Source organism: Eptesicus fuscus, chromosome 15, assembly GCF_027574615.1.
Source record: "Eptesicus fuscus isolate TK198812 chromosome 15, DD_ASM_mEF_20220401, whole genome shotgun sequence".
Lineage (NCBI taxonomy): Eukaryota > Metazoa > Chordata > Mammalia > Chiroptera > Vespertilionidae > Eptesicus > Eptesicus fuscus.
Window position 1 is genome coordinate 55,539,783 of NC_072487.1, and position 19,586 is coordinate 55,559,368.

Here is a 19,586-nt window from a genome sequence, read left to right on the forward strand (position 1 = left end):
CATCACACATCTGGAACTACTTTCTAATCTTTAGGTCATATTTTAAGATGTGAAAGTAAAAATGTACTTTAAAATTGTTTTGAGATTTGCTTGCTTAGATGCATCTTTTGGGATATGAAAATTAGTCTTGAAAACATTTCTTAGATGGGTAGTACTAGTATTTCTAGGTGCATTAAACGAGTTGCCTGAAGACAGAGACCTTACAGTCAGACTTCAAGTCTGAGCAAAGTCCTTGCTGTTTTTAGGGGCCTTCATTTCATTTAAGTGACAGAAGTGCAATCTACAGGAGGTCCTATTGGGGGCTCAAGAACTGCTCCAACAGTGGTGAGCTCCCAGCAGGCTGAAGCGACTCCAACAATTCTGTTATAAATGTAAGGGCATGTTTGGGAGCACAGATCTTAAATATTAAGGAATGAGGTTTTTTGTTTTTTTTTCCCTTCTAGTATATGTTATAAGGGAGGTACAAATGGTAGTCCTGGCTGGATAGCTCAGCTGGTTAGAGTATTGTCCAGATACGCCAAGGTCATGGGTTTAATTCCCAGTAAAGTACACACAGAAATCAACCCATGAATGCATAAATAAGTGGAACAACAAATAAGTGTTTATCTCTCTCTCTTTTTCACCCTCTCTCTCTCTCCCTCTCTCTCTCTCTCTGTCTCTCCCTCTCTCTCTCAAAATCAATAAGTAAAAGTTAAGATACACCAAGTGAGCAAGAAAGAAAAAGACTAGTTCTCACAAATGGTAGGCATGACATAGTACTGCTAATAGAGTATCTTCTTAGCCTATGGTTCACGTTTCTACCTTCTGTGAATATTGTTTCAACAAAAAGATGCCGGAAGTTATTTAATCCTGCCAAAAGATACTGTGGCTGATCAAGAAAGCTGAAGGCTTATGCTCCTGCCCCTGCAAACTCCACAGCTCACATTGGATTGTCTTGATAGGCAATTAAAAAGAATATAGGGAAAACCATGATATATGGAGCAGAGAGTTTCTAACCTTTCCAATTCAAGAAAAAGTCAATGTAGACAGAGCCTTTTTAATGACTCATTTATGCTCGAATCCCTATACCACGAGAGCAGGCGCAGCATGCTGGTCACAGCCAACTCACCTCACCCTGATTTTGCAGCCTGGCATTTTCATACTCAAATGCACATTTATAAATCCTCATTTTCTCATGAAGCTAAAATGTAGTTTTATGAGGAACACTTCTCTTCCTAGATCCTTGTTCAAATGTTGCTAGGCCTGATCTTGTGCCTTTTGACCTATTGATGAGCTTTGCACACAGCTCAGCTCATTATAACGATCACACTGTAGTTGCCTGCATTTCTCCTGGCCCGTGACACCCCAAGAGCCTCAACAGATGCCACAGTATCCTGCATGCCCCAAGCATCAGCGGCAGCTCTCTGTGGTCCTAGACTCAAGAATATAAATGGCAATACATGGAATTTTTTCTCACTGGTCCATTAGCAAGGCATAAGCTAACCTTTCCCATTAGTTCAAACCTCAGAAAAAAAAAAACTTTCATTTTTCAAAAGGAAAAAAAAAGTAGGTGGATGATAAAAAGTACAGATAAAAGAGAATTCCTAACCGCAGGCTTTTGAGATTTGACCTCCTCGCCAGCTGTTGCTTCAGTGTCGGTTCCATTGTTAGAGCCATCTCTCCTTGAATATGAATTCTCTATTCAAGGACATGTTGCCCTGTTTCTAGCAAAGCACCAAGGACGGATGGGACAGGCATTGACAGAGATTCAAAGAGACACTTGGAGCTAGTGTTCATTCAAATCCATGTATTTGTTTCTAAAGTTCTGCCTTAGATTCCAGAGTAATAAGAGTTGCTTAGTTACTCTTATTACTTGTCCAAGGTATGTAGGGGAGAATGATGGCTCAGTACCTAAGGGCCATATGAATTATTTTTGGTCCATGTCCTGCCATTAACCTTAAGAGAGATATGAGATACATGTTCACATCTTATTTGTGGGGAAAGCATTTGAGTCTGTTAATGAGCCTTCCCTGCAGTGACTGTCAGTGGAAAACTTTGGAATCCTCTTAGAAGGTGATGGGTATCCATGATGATTGGCAACTGTTAGTCTCCTTAGTAAATATTTGTTTTCTATAGAAAACAATTCCTTTTTATTTTCAACATATTCTTTTATTTGACTACTAGAGGCCTGGTACATGAAATTCGTGCATGGGAGGGGGGTGTCCCTCAGCCCAGCTTGCACCATCTCTAATCTGGGATCCCTCTCACAATCCAGGACTGCTGGCTCCCAACTGCTCACCTGCCTGCCTTCCTGATTGCCCCTAACCATTTCTGCCTGCCAGCCTGATCACCCCTAACCACTCCCCTGCCAGCCTGATTGATGCCTAACTGCTCCCCTGCCAGCCTGTTTGCCCCTAACTGCCCTATCCTGCAGGCCTGGTCAACCCTAACTGCCCTGCCCTGCAGGCCTGGTCCCCTCCAACTGCCCTCTCCTGAAGGCTTGATCGCCCCCAACTGCCCTCCCCTGCAGGCCATCTTGTGTCCACACATGGGGGCAGGATCTTTGACCACATGGGGGAAGCCATCTTGTGTGTTAGAGTGATGGTCAATCTGCATATTACTCTTTTATTAGATAGGATAGAGGCCTGGTGCACCGGTGGAGGCCAGCTGGTTTGCCCTGAAGGATGTCCTGGATCAGGGTGGGGGTTCCCTTGGGGCATGGGGCAGCCTGGGCAAGGGGCCTGTGGTGGTTTGAAGGCCAGCCATGCCCCTGGCAACCCAAGCAGAGGCCCTGGTACCTGGGGTTTATTTATCTTCTACAATAGAAACTTTGTAGCCTGGAGCGGAGTCAAGCCTTCTGCTTGCTCCCTGGCAGCAGCCATTTCTGTTGAAATTTATTTACCTTTTATAATTGAAACTTTGTAGCCTTAAGCAGAGGCCTGGGCCGGCCAGGGTGTGCAGAAAGCTTGGCTTCCTCCATTGCCAGGGGCAACCCTAGCCTCCTGCTCTTTCCAGCTCCCTGGCTGCGGCAATTTCTGTTTGGGTTTATGTATCTTCAATCATTGAAACTTTGTAGCCTTGAGTGGAGGCCTAGGCCAGCAAGGGCATGCGGAAAGCTTGGCTTCCTCCATTGCTGGGGAAACCCAAGCCTCCCTCCTTCTCTCTGTGGCCGTAGCCATCTTGGTTGGGTTTATTTGCATCTTTGCTCCTGATTGGCTGGTGGGTGTGGCTTGTGGGTGTAGCGGAGTGCTGGTTAATTTGCATATTACTCTTTTATTAGATAGGATATTCAGAATATTCTGCCTGTCCCTCAAATACAGATTTGTAAGTAGTGTATGCTTAGCATTTCCCTGTCAGGTATAGCAGAATGGTAAATACATTTTTTTTTTTTGCTTTTTGAATACTCTGCAAAATTAATGTAGGTATATAGTAAAATATCATAGCCAAACGATAACCATTCACAAATAGCAACTTGAGTTTCCATGGAATGTGATATGTCAGCAGAATCTCTGAAGGCCCTCTACGTCAGTTTTGATATGAAATCTATGAATCATTTCCCACACCCATAAGTATATTTGTGTATCACTAAAAAATGACTTTTTCTGTATGTCTAGGAATATGCTAAAGTTTTTTTCCTCTTAAAATTGTATGTTGACACTTCATTCCTCTCCTCTAACATTGGTCTATCTTCCTCTTTCCTATCACAGAAAAGCTTTCTAAAAATGTAGATTCTATGGGCTATCTTCATTGTATCCCTATCATTTCATAAAAAATGTTCTCCTATAAATATAACAATGTTATATTTGATGTACATATAAAAATATGAGACATATATATGTTATAATCACATCATTTATGCAAGAAATATTTATGCATAGGAAATATATGCAATAATCCAATATGATAAGTGTCCAGTTGTCCGGTTGGCCATTCAACCAATCAAAGTGTAATGTGCTAATGATATGCTAAAGCCGCTCAATTGCTTGCTATGATGTGCAATGACCACCAGGGGGCAGACACTCTGACCAGTAGGTTAGCTTGCTGCTGGGGTTTGGCCAATCGGGACTGAGCAAAAAGGGCTGGACATGCCCTGGAGCCCTCCTGGGATCCCTGCCTGGCTGGCCAACCTCCCATGTCCCTCCCTGGCTCCGATCATGCACTGGTGGAGTCCCTGGGCCTGACCTGCATCCTTTAGCAATCTGGGCTGAGAGCCCCACTCCCCGCATCCCCCCCCCCCCCCCCGCCCCGTGTGCACAAATTTCATGCACTGGACCTCTAGTATTGTAATAACTAAGTATGGTGCCAGGTGGGTGCTGGAAATATCAGGGGAAACACTTTGAAAAGTATGATTTTCTCACCACTATGCTGTACACTGGAAACTAGTACAAAGTAATATTGAATACAAACTGTAATTGGAAAAAATAAAAATTAAAAAATCTCATTTTCTCATTGTTTTAATTTGTATGTTCTTGACTAGTAGTGTGGTTAAGTTTCCTTTAATATGCCTACTTACCACTTGCTTTTATTCTTCAGAGATTTAGCTGCTTTTATAGCTTGTTTACATTTGTATTGAATTTTAAAAAATAATTTGTCAGATATCCTTGCCTATTAAGGACATTATTTCTTTGCCTACTGTATGTTTTACAAATATTTTCTTCCTACTTGTAATAACTTTAATTTGGTTAATGATATATTTTTATATACAGAATATCAAAAATGTTAGTGTAGTCAAATTTATTTCCCTCCTTTAATGCTTTTGAGTTCCTAGTCTTGCTTAGAAAGAATTATCTGAAGATTTGTGGCAATACAGTTTTCTAATAGCAGCACAAAATAAACACACCTTCCATAATGTTCTTTAAAGTAAATAAAATAATCATAAACTTGTCACCATATTGAATTCAGTTCAGAATAGCTCTATTATAATGATATATGGACACTAACTTGAAGGATTGATTAGCACAGCAAGAAACAGTGTTCACATGAACTGAGCTTTGAAAGAAATGCTGTTATCCTCTGGACTTTATTTAACCCAGACTCCTGGCAGCGTATATCTTTTCCCCTGCCTTTAGGCAATGTGTAGCCTGGACAAAAGGCCCCTATCTTTCCTTCTCAGCTTATTTAATGTAGGCAGATCCTTGTTTCCAGAGCTCTGGGAACAACAATATCTGTGCAGAGGGATCCGTTCAAAATCTGGGTCGCCCTCCCACTGGGCCCCAACTTTGCACTAGCTTTGGATGTTCTTGATTTCACCTCTGCTGGAGTCTAGCCCCTCCCCATTCTGCCCCTGCTTCAAGTCTGCAGCTGTAGCCTTGTCTGTGCCATTGCTACACTTGCACCCTGGGTTAGAGTAAGTCTTTCTGCCTCTAGGCCTTAGTGCTGGTGGTGGTCAATGCTGGCAGCTCCAGGCTTTGGCTTCTTTCAAGTTCCCCCTCATCGAGAGCCCTTTTATCCGAGAGAGCACAAAAAGTGAATGAAAGGCCAGCTTAGGGCTACTGACAAATGCAATTACCCACAGTTACATCTCCTTCTGTTAAGAAACTAGGCTAGATCTCAGAAGTCTGAAATGGAGACTGATTCACTGGGAAGTGACCGGGGGGCAATTTTCTTTTCCAAAACTCTCTTCATGGACATGACTTAGTGAGCATGTTCACTGACCATACCCTACCTGCAACCCCTCTTATTTGCCTGAGATGAAGGAGGGTTGTTTGTTTTCTTTCTTCTCTCTTTTAAGGAGTTCCAATGAGGCCAGCAATATAGACCTCATGGTATGACAGCTGGAGTCAAGTTGACCTGGGGCCCAGTCTCAGCTCTGCCACTTACAAAGTCATGTCATTTAACCTATTTGAATGCCTGGGAAATATTAACATAAATCTTATCTTGCAGGATTGTCATCAGAATTACTGATAATGTATGAAAATCATCCGGAACAGTACTTGACCCACTGTCAAGTGCTCAATAAAATGGTAAGTGTAATGTACTACATGTCTTTAGAGTATCTTAATTCATGTAAAGGAAACTGATTGTATTTTTTAGTTTTCTCAAGGTCTCTGCCCAATGAAAAGATATGTTCAGGATATATCAGCACCACCTCAGGGCTCTCAGAGAGAAAAAATATAAAAAGAGTCTCAAATAATGTTTCAGGGTTACATTATTTTTTACATTTTGTATTCTATGTTCTTCTCATCGGTCTGCATCACTAAAATAAATATGCTTTATATTAATGAAGATACACAAATTTTAACTTATTTTACTGTTGTACATTTGCCTGAATCTAGAAATTAGAAAAATGAGTATCCCAGATTTTTGTAGGCTATCTTGTGACTTTAGTTCTATATTTATGGTGAGATTTTAGAAGGGAACGAAATGATCACTTGAACTTAGACTTATAAGTCTCTGCCCTTAGCTCCCAGGCCTGAATATCCCAATCAAATTTTAATACAGAATTCTTTTCCCAAACTATTACTAAACCAAATGTGGAGGGAAAATAAATTATCTAAAGATAATTTATTAAAACACATAATATGGCTCATTTCCTTGTAAGATGCTTATGTCCCTTTGTCCAATATCAATTCTCAAAGGTTCCATCAAATAAGCGATATTATTTTTCATCTCTTCTCTGAGCCCTCAGCAAAGCAGAAGCATGCCTAGGTCCTACCTCTATTCTTCCCGGGAAACACTTCTCAAATGCTACGGCAAAGATCCTTTGCTAGTGTCATGTAAACCTTCCACTTTGATCTCTACAAGGCCAATCATTTTATTTTAATAGTTTGATCCTTAACTGTAATTGGTACTACCAGCTGTGCTCTCTCCTGGGCTTTCTTGACATAGTTAAGCCCATATGAACAGTAATTAGAGATACTGGGATCAATCACATTATCTTTCCCACACAGTTTCTGCCATTGAAATAATCAGTTGTTGTATATAAATGTCCCATTACACACAGGGGTAGAAGGAGAGGACTAATGAATATAGCTTGCTCCACTATCTGCTGTTACAGTATACAAATTCCCGGACTGAGTAATCTGACAAGTCTAACACGGTCAATGAAGAACATGACCTGGGACTGATCTGTCTCCTTTTGTTTCTTAGCGTTAATGCAGAGTTGATGCCATTATTTTCTTCCTCTGTTGCATGAATGTTATATAGCCTTATGAGTTTTTTAATTGCATAGGGAACCTACTACAATTTTTTTCTTTTTCTCTCCCAATCTCTATGGCTGACTGTTTAAACTTGAAAGTTTTCAAATAGATTAATAAAAAGACATATACATGAAACATTTCAAAATAAATAATTCATAAATTTTAAACTGCATGCTGTCCTCAGTAGCATGATGAAATCTGGCATCTTCCCAATCTGCTCACCAGGAAAATGAATCATCCTTTTGTCCACCCTGTATACACTGCCCACCCACTAGTTGCTTAGTAGCTCTCTTGTTTGTCAGATCGAATGTCACAGTGTGCACCGTGCTTGTGTTCATCACTCTTATTTTACTTAATAATGCCACATTCACATGACTTTTATTACAATACTAGAGGCCCGGTGCATGAAATTCGTGCACGGAGGGGGGTTCTCCCTCAGCCCAGCCTGTACCCTCTCCAATATGAGACCCCTCGAGGGATATCCGACTGCCCGTTTAGGCCCGATCCCAGTCGGACATCCCTCTCACAATCCAGGACTGCTGGCTCCCAACTGCTTGCCTGCCTGCCTTCCTGATTGCCCCTAACCGCTTCTGCCTGCCAGCCTGATCACCCCCTAACCACTCCGCTGCCAGCCTGATTGATGCCTAACAGCTCCCCTGCCAGCCTGTTTGCCCCCAACTTCCCTCCTCTGCCAGCCTGGTCACTCCTAACTGCCCTCTCCTGGAGGGTTGATCACCTCCAACTGCCCTTTCTTGCAGGCCTGGTCCCTCTCAACTGCCCTCCCTTGCAGGGCTGATCCCTCACAACTGCCCTCCCTTGCAGGTCGGGTGCCTCCCAACTGCCCTCTCCTGCTGGCCATCTCGTGTCCACATGGGGGCAGGATCTTTGACCACATGGGGGCAGCTATATTGTGTGTTGCAGTTATGATCAATCTGCATATTATTCTTTTATTAGATAGGATAGAGGCCTGGTACAGGGGTGGGGGCCAGCTGGTTTGCCCTGAAGGGCGTCCCAGATCAGGGCGGGGTTCCCTTGGGGTGTGGGGTGGCCTGAGCGAGGGGCCTGTGGTGGTTTGCAGGCCAGCCACGCCCCCTGGTAACCCAAGCGGAGGCCCTGGTATCTGGAATTTATTTTCCTTCTACAATTGAAACTTTGTAGCCTGGAGCGGAGCCAAGCCAAGCCTGGGGCTCCCTCCGAGGCCAGCAGCCATTGTGTTGGGATTATAATTGAAACTATGTTGCCTTAAGCAGGTGAGCCCGGCCAGGGTGTGTGGAAAGCTTTGCTTCCCCTGTTGCCAGCGGCAACCCTGGCCTGCTCTCTCAAGCTCCATTCTGCCGCCATTTGTTTGAATTTGTTTACTTTCTATAATTGAAACTTTGTAGCTTGAGTGGAGGCTTAGGCCTGGCAACGGCTGGCAGAAAGCTTGGCCTCCTCTGTTACCTAGGAAACCTTGCTCTCTGTGGCTGTAGCCATCTTGGTTTGGGTTAATTTGCATACTCGCTCTGATTGGATGGTGGGCGTGGCTTGTGGGCATGGCTTGTGGGTGTGTCGGAGGTATGGTCAATTTGCATATTTGTCTATTATTAGATTAGACTAGAGGACCGGTGCATGGATTCATGCACCAGTGAGGTCCCTTGGCCTGGCCTGCGCCCTCTAGCAATCTGGGACCCTTCAGGGGATGTTTCGACCCGATCCCCACAGACCAGGCCGAGGGACCCCACTGGTGCACAAATGCACTGGGCCTCTAGTTGCATCTAAGATATTTGGTTAATCTCTTCTCATCCTCCCCCCTTCCCCTTTCCCTCTGAGATTCATCAGTCTGTACCATGTTTCCATGCCTGTGTGTTGAGCGTCTGCTCCCTGGTGGTCAGTGTGTGTCATAGCTACCGGTCGAATGGTTGAATGGTCAAACAGTCACTTAGATATAGATATAGATATAGATATAGATATAGATATAGATATAGATATAGATATAGATATAGATATAGTCATATTAATAATAAAATAGAACAATTACTATTAATAAAATAATAGTAAATTAAACTCCATTATAGGTATGTATGTATACAAAAAATATAGTATAGATAGGGTTTGGTACTATCCGTGGTTTCAGGCATCCACAGTGGGTCTCCAATTACCTCAATTCTTTGAGCAGAACATAGAGATGGATGTTAAAGAGGGAGGAAAAGGGTCAAGAAGAGGGACAGAGACAGAATTTTTTTTGGTTTTAAAGGTTTGCCTGCTATTCACAACTAGATAATAAGATATAAGGCTGTGCAAAGTTTTCCAAGTTTTGACAGTTACTATACCAGGACTATAGTTTCTTACTCTTTCCCTGCGGACACTTGGAGGCCCGTGTTACTTTTCATCCCGTTTTTTATACCTGAAAAACAAAGCTACGGTAACTGCTGAGACAAACCAACCTCCACATTTTAGTCGTTTCAACTAGGAGGCTTGCATTTCTGAGGACCTGCAACTGGATGACATCCATGTCACTAGGTATTATTTATCCCATTTCAGATGATTCCCAATTTTGATTTCTCACAGCTTCCTCCACTATTTTGAGGTATTTCTGGCTAGTAGACCCATTTTTGAAAAATGTAGAAAATTCTCATGGTTTGGTATCTAAGCTTCCAGCATGCAGAGGCCATTGATTCTGTTCATTGGGATGTGCCCTGTGTGTACCAAAGGACATACTCCAGCACTGTCAAAACATGACTGTGTAGCTCCTTCACACATGTATCACCAAGTTCCAATCACATGGTGCACAGAGGACAAATTACAATGAATAGAATCAACATCCTCGATTGGCTAGAAACTCTCATCCAAAATTATAGCAACAGAGTGAAAATTTTTGGTTCATTTTTTTTCTATAGACAGAAAGGTATACAGAATTTCAGGCAATGAAAGGTTAATCCAAGAGAATTCAATCATTAAATTATTATACCTATAACCACAGTGTCATCATATTCCTAAAGTGACAGTGAAAACTAAGTACACATAAATGTCAAAAATGAGATTGATTTTACCATTTTATAATATAACTTATTTATCAGAGGCTGATCTTTATTATCCATAATACTCAAGATGTCCTTTACTCAGCAGGACATAGATTTGTAGTTTTGATTTAGGACACTTAGGATACATAGAAGCAAAATGCTGTGTGTGTGTGTGTGTGTGTGTGTGTGTGTGTGTGTGTGTGTGTAAATGGTTAAGCACAGCATCTGTGTGCATGGGTACACAGTGAGATTTCATTTGAAAGATTCTTTTAGATGTTGATTCAGGCAGTAAGAACATAAATAATATTGAAAATGGCTTGTGTAACAATGGGTCTGCAAACATAATTTAATTATATATCTTAGAACCTATTCAGTCCCTGCTATCATAATTAGGGTTTGACAATTGAGACAAAAGAAATGAAATTGCAGTTTCAAAAAGTAGCACAAAACATATTGATTGTATTATTTTTCATCAAATAGGAAAATAGGAGAAAAATTTGCTTTTATAAACGTTATACTATAGCTAGGTAGGGCCTAACATGAAGTAAAGGCTTCATACTTGTAATTTTTATTAGACACCAGTAGATGGCAGATTTATTTACTTTATCATTAGACTAGCTGTATCTTATTTCTCTTCTAGTGAGCAAGGAATAAAAAAATCTTAGATTTATTATCTACTGAAAGACAAATTATAGCTGTATTTTTAAATAAAATTCATTTACAATGGTTTGCACAAATGGATGATGGGAACATGGTGAGTTTGGGTTCTACTTGGGAAATTGAAATAGATCAGATATGTGCCTATAAGATGCCTCTTGTAAGGGTATCATTGGTAGGGGTGTTCTTAGGGGCTAGGTTCAGCAAGAAGGATTTTTTTTTTTTTTACCAAGTAGTAATTTCTATAAGTTTCCAGGCAAGGGAAAATGAATAAATTTGAAGTCAATAGGATAGTTTAAGTCAAAGATTGAGAAAAATTATACCAAGCTTCCTAATGGGAACCAGGTGACCAACCTGTGAAAAATTAAACAGATTGTCAGAAGTCAAGAACATTACAGACTGGAGCTCAGGTGAGGTCAAATCCAAGGTCAAGATAGTTTAGGATCTAACTCCACACATTGTATTGGTTTCTTACTGCTACTGTAACAAATTACCATACCTAGAGTGGCTTAAAACACACACAAATTTATTTTACAGCTCTGGAGGTCAGAAGTTAAGAATGAGTTCCACAGGGCTAAAATCAATGTGTCATCAATGTGCCTTCCTCTATGGAAGCTCTAAGAAAGAGTCCATTTTCTTGCCTTTTTCCAGAGGCTACTGGAAAGTCTTAGATCATGGTTCCCTTCCACCTTCAAAGCCAGTAATGGTCTGTTACATGTTTCTTACTCTTACTCTGACCACTTGTCCTTCTCTTTCACTTACAAGTACCCTTGAGATACCACTGTACTCACCTAGATAATCTGGGATAATCTCTGCATCTCATGGCTGCTGATTAGCAACCTTAATTACTTTAATTCTATCTGAAACCTTAATTCCCCTTTACTATGTAACAAAACATATCCTTAGGTTCTGGGGATTAGGAAGGTCATGGACATCTATGGGGCTACTACTCTATCCACCATAGATCGAATACGTTCACACATGACTGGCTGGGATAGAGGATATTTTCTTAATATAGTGTTGGGGACTGAAGGCTTATATCCCTCCAAAATTCACATGTTGAAACCCCAACCTCCAATACGATGGTGTTATGAGGTGGGGACTTTGGTGGGTAATTATGTGGTGAGTGGGGTTAGTGCCCTTATAAAAGAGAGTCCAGGCTGCTCTTCAGACAAGAGGACAAAATGAGAAGACAGCAGTCTGAAACCTGGAAAAAGACTCTCACCAGAACCTGAGATGCTGGTACCCTGAACTTGGACTAACAGCTTCCACAACTGTGAGAAATAAATTTCTGTTGTTTATCAGCTTCTCAGTCTATGGCACTTTGTTCAAGCAGCCCAAAGTGAGTAAAACAAATAGTAAAAGTAAACCAGGCTGGACCAAGTAAACATAGGATTCTATGATTACCTCTGGCTTGTGTAACCTGCAGGCTAATTCTCTGCACAGTGATAACAACCAGAGGTGAGAAATAACTGGGGTTGAGATCGTTTGCTAAGTTGTTTATTTAGCAGCACAAAGTTGGTGTAGTTCTCTCATATTTTTTAGTACAAACCATTTTTCAACAGTTTTTATAATATTTCTGTATCCTGGACATATCTGTTTCCCTTTGCCCTGACCGGTTTGGCTCAGTGGATAGAGCGTCGGCCTGTGGACTGAAAGGTCCCAGGTTCGATTATGGTCAAGGGCATGTACCTTGGTTGCGGGCACATCCCCAGTAGGGGGTGTGCAGGAGGCAGCTGATGGATGTTTTGCTCTCATCCATGTTTCTAACTCTCTATCCCTCTCCCTTCCTCTCTGTAAAAAAATCAATAAAATATTTTAAAAAAGGCAACAGAGTAAGAATCACAGCTTTGCTCACAACTTATTCATTTATATTTAAATTTAGTAAGTGAAAGCCTATGCCATTTTTGGTGTTATCTTTCAGAGCCTCAATTCTGAATCTAGTAATATATTCCTCAGTTTACTGCGGCACTCATAAAGTTCTAATAGCTAATAAATCTTAACAATTAGTACTCATAAATTAAAAGGTAATTTATCAAGCACTATCGCATGGCTCATGGGCATCCTTTATTTCAGTGGTTCTCAAACCTGCCTCCACATTAGCATTATCTGAGGAGTTTCAAGAAATACTATACCTGGAGTCCACTCCACCCTAATTAAGTTGAAATCCCTGGGGATGAGCCCTAACACTAGTGTTATTTAAAAGCTTCGGAGGTATTTTGAATGATCGGCCACAGTTAAGAACTATGCTGTCTAGGTCGTTTCCCTATTTTTCATTCTCTTGTCTGCCTTCTTTCTCTCTCCTCTGGGCTTAGCTGAAAGATTACCTTCTCCATGTAATAGAAGGACTTAATTGGAAGCCTGTTTTTATTGAAGCTGCCAGGCTATATTTCCTGTGCAAAACCAAACTGGCTTGGTCCTGACAGCAACTGCTTTCCCTGTTTCTCTGAATCAACAGCTAAATACAGGTACAAACATACTCAAACAGATAACAATAGACATTGTTATGACTATAGGCACCGAGCGGTTTTAAGCTACTCGAATGTTTTATATTTATTGATGATAATGTCTTCAACAGAGAGATGCTGAGTTATGATGACCATGAACCACAGGCCGGTTGGCCATTTCAAGCTGGAAGTACTGCGTGTAATGAAGGTCGTTCGCCTTTATCTCTTTATCACTTGAAATCAGCCAGATTTAAGCTACTTAGAACTGACTTCATAACTGATTACTATTATGTGCAATGTTTAAGCATGAATAATGTTAAAGGCACTATGAGATGTCACAAAAATTAAGTGCCCCGTGCTGTGGCATCTCGGAATGCTATTTTATTTGCAGAGCTTTGTGCTCCACAAATACCTGGCGGATACTGTACAGTGATGGCATAGTATTTGACTACAGACCATTGTGAATGAGTATAACATCATATTACAGAATTGGAAGAAAAGGCAGTTTGTTTATGTCACATGTCTGAAGCCAACAATGTAATTGTGCTTTTTCATGCCTAAGTATTAGTGTCTATCCTTTTTTGTGGGCTCATGGATTTGGTTATTTTTAAAATATATATTTGAACATATTATTATGCAAAATTAAAACATTATACTTAAATCTTCCTGCTTTAATCTCCTGCTAACAGAGAGTTTCTCCGACTTCTATAGCAGTGTCCCCAGAGTGAGAGCCCAGGCTGCACAGTGTGATACATTTGTCCCTGTTTCCACTTGTCCTGCGTGCTTACGGAGTCAGCCAACTGAGAACTGATTTACATAATGAAATACATGGTTTTACAGGAAAGACACCTGACTAGAGTCTGAAGTGCGTATGGACCTCCAGGCCTAAGACATCAAAGCTACAGTAAAAAATAAAATAAAAGAAAAGAAAAGAAAAGAAAATGGTCTAACTTTCCCTGTAAGGCCCTCAAAGGGGAACAGACCATGCAGTGAAGGGAAAGGAGAGGTGAGGTGCAGAATAGTGGGCACCAAAGCCTGATCCATCGGTTCTAAGACACTGAGACTATCTTTCAGCCTCCACACTGGTGTCAAAGCCAAAACTGCACTGCCAGGTTTAAAAAGGCAAGGACAATTTTACTTAAGACTATTGGAATAGGAGAGAAAGACTGAATCCAACTAGACTGAGATAAAAGGTGGGAGAGGTTTTTGAACACTGGGGTGAGCTAGAGGACAAGTACTGGTGGGCATTAAAGGGTAGGCTGATCAATGAGATGTGTTAAGCACATTGAGTTATTCCTGACTTTGCAAATGGTTTTCTCTGCTATTAGACTATCTGTGCTTGTTAACTGACATCCATCCAAATTAGGTTCCTCCTCTCCCACAGATTTTGGGAGATAGGGATACCATCTCCTTCACTGTTTACTTTTCAAAGAGATGGTTCCCAGGTCCTTGAGGAAGTCATTTTCTGGACTGTAAAACATGCAAGAGGTTAGGAGATTTACACGCATTTCAAAGTAGGAGACAAATAATTTACAACGACAATTTTTCTAAAGTAAATACTCTAAGAAAAGGGAGGTCAGGGATTTTTTGTAGTCAGGAAAAAAAAAAAAACCTGTGCAAACTTTAGTCAAGCCTGGGGGAACATTAGGTCATCTCTGCCACTGGACTAGAGCTAAAGTCTTAAGGAGAGGTGACGTTAATGAAGACTGATTCCAATAAAAAGTGATGTCATGAAAGTTTCTGTAATAACACGGAGGCCTGGGGCAGTGCTGGGAGAGGAAGGGCATTTCTCTAAGCCATGACCGCACAGTAATTGTTGAAGCAGAAAGGAGAAAAGCCTCTGTCAGGGCCAATGGAGAGCGAGGTTTTGTGAGAGATCAATGGGAAGTAAAGGCAGCGCTGACAAGAAGCATTCCTGCAGTAGCATGTTTCTGGGGGACTGGGGATTCTCCTGGGTCTAAGCACAGGCAATCACTGCCAGTCATGGAAGGTGGCGATTACTTCTCACGGGAACATGTGAGCACCCCAGGAACCATTCTGGGGTCAAAGGAAAATATTTGGAAGTGGTTATGGTTTCAGTCACAATGTTGAGAGAAGGCATTCTAGGAATTCGCGTTATTTTTCTTCTGATTGCACAGTACCTTTCAAATGGTAGTTTCTGAAGCAGTGTACTTTACTGAAAAATAATATACTTATTTCTATTATTCAAATCAAAATTCCAATTTCAGTTTTGTCACTTACCTGTGTGATCTTGAGCAAGGGACTCAAATTCCCTGTGCTTAAATTATATTTTTTCTTCTGTGAAATAAAAGTAAAAGTATGTATAGTGCATCATTAGTATAATGATTAAATGTATAAAAAGCATAAAACCCAGTGTCTGGTACATGAAAAGCTCCCTAAAAGTGTAAGCCCCTTTTCCTCATTACATTTTATGAATGTACAGAGATGATAAAGTATCAAATATGTTAAATTATCTCAATGCTAAATAATATAATTGATATTGAAAATCTGGTTGAATTATTTGCCTTCCTTAAATGGTTTCTGCACAGAAAATGTAGAGATTTGAGAAAGTCTTCAAATTATTAAAATGCTTGAAACTCTTGGCCTCAATGACTTGGATAATTCAGATAGAAAAAGACAGAGCATTTTCTTACCATAATGGCCTCAATTCTTTGATCTATTTTGCATGTTTAGACATAGCTAACGAGTCAGAAGAACTGGAAAAAAAATGACTGCAATTTGCAACCAGAATGTAACTAAATTAGTTCTAGTAACAAATTTTGATAAGGGGAACTTTCATCATCCATTAAAGCACTAATATATTAACAAGAAATCTCTTTAACTTTTCTCATACTTCACTAAAAGGGTAAGATACTATGGTGAATTGACAAACAGTACCTTTATTATAGGTACTAAGCAGTACATATAAACATATGTAATCTAAATGTAGGATTTATAAATGTTTTATGCCACTTAAAATAACATTAATAAAAAGATAATATGAAAAGAGATAATTTTGTGTCTCTCTGAAGGTATGTACGTATGTGTAAGTGGGGCTGTGAGGTATGAATTGAATTAATGTTACTGAGCTTCTTGGATGGATATAGTAGCTATTTGAATTCTTTTTCCCTGTCCCCAGCTTGTGTAGCATCTTTTTCAGTGGGACTATTTTTTTAAAAAATTTCTCCAGGTGAGTAGACCTTTCCCCAGCATTCATAGAAAGATCTTAAATACCAATATCTTACATTTTTATTATCACACAGCTATAAGATTTATTATTTAAAATTGCCATGTGGAACCTTATGTATTTCTAACATCTCTCTTGGAAAACCCATTTGCTTCTTCTGTATCTACTGATGCTCTATCTCTTTGTATTGTAGACAGAATAATGCCCCGCCCCCCAAGATGTCCACATCCTAATCCCTGGAAACTGTGATAACGTTACCTTACATGGCAAAAGGGAGTTTGCAGATATGATTAAGGCTCAGGACCCCGAGTTAGGACGATTATCCTGAATTATGGAGGTAGGTCTAATCCTACAATTCATTAACAGTGGAAAACCTTTCTGAGCTGTGGTCATAGACAGAGAAGTAACCATTGGAGGAGGATCAGAGAGAAGTAACATTTCTAGCTTTGCAGACAGAAGAAAGGGATGTGGAAGAGGGAGCTAAGAAATGCAGGTAGCCTCTAGAAGTTGAAAAATGCAAGGGAAAAGATTTCCCCCTGGAGCCTCCAGAAAGAAATGTAGACCTATGACATCTTGATATTAGCTCAGTGAGATGGCATTGGACTTCTGACCTACGGAACGATAAAATAATGAACACGCATTGCTTTAAGGGACTAAGTTGTAGTAACTTCGACAGCAGTACACCTTGGGTCCATGAACACAACCTTAATGTGAGCTGGATGGTAGGAACAGGATAGGGAGGGGAATTCTGCTTTATAATGCGACTCTAAGTGCTGCCCCTTTCCTGGAATTTCACTGAACAGCCGTCAAGACCCATTCTGGACACATCTTGAATATGGTATGTTCATCAGCTCTTTCCCAGAACCAGTCTTTGCAGACAACGTGCCTTACATTTTGTGTGTGTTATAAAACTTCTCCAAACAGAACTGCTCCAATAATACTACTGTCTTTACCCATTTCTAAGACTCTAAGATCATGTGCTTATCACTAGCTACTTAACCTGCCACTCAACCTGTACTTCTCATCACTGAAACATTTCCTAATTTAACTGAGTGAGACAAGAACCAAATCTGTTCCTTCTGTCTCTATGCTTAGGGACTTTAATATTTCTCTTCTTATTGCCTCTTGAGGCTATTTCCATCAAATTAGCCCACAAAGCTCTTCTCCTATATACTGTATTTTCCGGCGTATAAGACGACTGGGCGTATAAGATTTTACTAAGTCCCACAAGGATTGCGGGGAATGGAGGTGTTCCTGTTACTAGTTTATTTCAGAAGTGCAGGTTTCTTATTTTCTTTCAGCCCACTTTTCTATCTGTGATACAGATTTTTTCTTTTGGTTCCTTTCCCTCCTATTTTACCTTCACAGATCCTATCAAATGAATCTTTGCCTTTACATGTTCACAATATAGAGCTATGAATGACTTTTGTTCCTGTATGTATGTGCCCTCAAGTTTATTTAAAAAAATTTATATAGAAGTTGCTATTGGATGTCACACACACACATACACACACACACACACACACACACACACACCTGTTAACCTGAAACAAAACAAATTAGAAGTAAAATAATTAATATTAAATAATGTTACTTTTCATTTTTCTCTGTGGGCTGATAGGTCTTGAGGTCTTGATGGGAAAATCTACTTATATAAGAGCCTAAGTGACCAAATGATCAAACGACTAAAAGACCGAATGACTGGTCGCTATGATGAGCACTGACCACCAGGAGGCAGATGCTCAATGCAGGATCTGCCCCCTGGTGGTCAGTGTGCTCCCACAGCCAACCTCCCGCATCTGGCTAACCTCCCGCGGTACCCTGCCACCCCCACCCCTGGCCAGCTGGCACCACTGATTAGCCCCAATCACTGGCCAGGCAGAGGGACCCCACCCATGCACGAGTTCGTGCCCCAGGCCTCTAGTGAGTCTATAAACTGCTAACAGTTTGAAAGTCTTTTGTTAGTCAAGGTTATAGTTGTCGTTCTTTACCATATGTTCTGATTTCCAGTGCTTGTATATGGTTTGTATTACAAGTGATATCAAAAGTCTTCTATTTGATGCCTACTCTATCTTCTGCCCATTGTATAATCCATTGAATAAATATGTACTATTTCCTAAAAGTTATATATCACATATCATTTAAAGAGAATGTAGACAAACATGTCTTATCTTAATCCAAAGTACAGTAAAAACAGCCTGGTATGAAAGTGAATCAAAGGTATGCTTATCGCTACTCTTTGATTCATTGAACCATTTTACTATTTAAAAAGTACCTGAACTTCCCCACTCTGTCATTTCCCACTCTTGTTCGCTCCTCTACTATCTTTCTTACACATATCCTAAAATAAATAAAATATGTATTATAGATAAATTCAAATATTGCTTCAAACAAAAGCTAACTATTCTTGCAGCTGTAACACTGCATGCAACTCAAAACCAGCATCTACACCACTTCAGGAATTGGAAGATGACGTACAGCAGTTTGGATGCAGACATATCCTCACAGAAGTTACCTTGGGGACAAAACTTTGGCCATAATGAGAAATTTGGAGCAAATGAAAAGAAATTAAAAGGAGCTGTTGTGGAGAGCAGATGGTGGTCCAGGAGGTTTTGTGACTTTTAACATAAATAGTTCTATGAGGCAAGTATCCAAAATACCAAGCCCCGTTTCTTTTGAATTGCACTTCAGGGCCAGAAAAACATAGGACTGATAACAGTCCATGTTACTAAGAGACAATTCAGAAATAGCTATTCTTACCCATTCTAAGGTGATTGAAGTAGGAACATAGATTAGGAAAGGGCAACACATGACCATTAAAAGTTCTTGTTATTGTACTTGTGTTTGTTGCATCATAATCCATGGCAGCAGCTGTATTTAACTATTTGCTAATATATTCCAGTTAAAGAAATTGTGCTTTCTTGAGTGCTAACTACTTATGGACATGTTCTGATGACTCTGGGGTGAATTCACCCACTTCAGCGAACACAGTAATAAGCCAGACTCTCTACACTATGTTCTAGTGGAATTAAGATACCAAGCGCATGACATTCCAAATCGTTGGAAGCAGTCAACCAGTACTATCCTCCAATTGGAAGGTAACCTAAAAAAGTGAAGATGTTTTGGGACCATTTATACACATGCCCACAAAATCATTGTATGTATGTGTGTGTATACC

General features: G+C 40.4%; 1 long non-coding RNA gene across 1 annotated transcript; it reads left to right on the plus strand.

Annotated features, from left to right (window-relative positions):
• Positions 1–1,980: 1,980 nt before the first annotated feature.
• LOC114231649 (uncharacterized) lies at positions 1,981–16,677 on the plus strand. Its single transcript, XR_008558263.1, has 4 exons — positions 1,981–2,052; positions 5,863–5,942; positions 13,353–13,429; positions 16,606–16,677. It is a non-coding gene; the product is annotated as an uncharacterized LOC114231649 (long non-coding RNA).
• Positions 16,678–19,586: the final 2,909 nt, after the last annotated feature.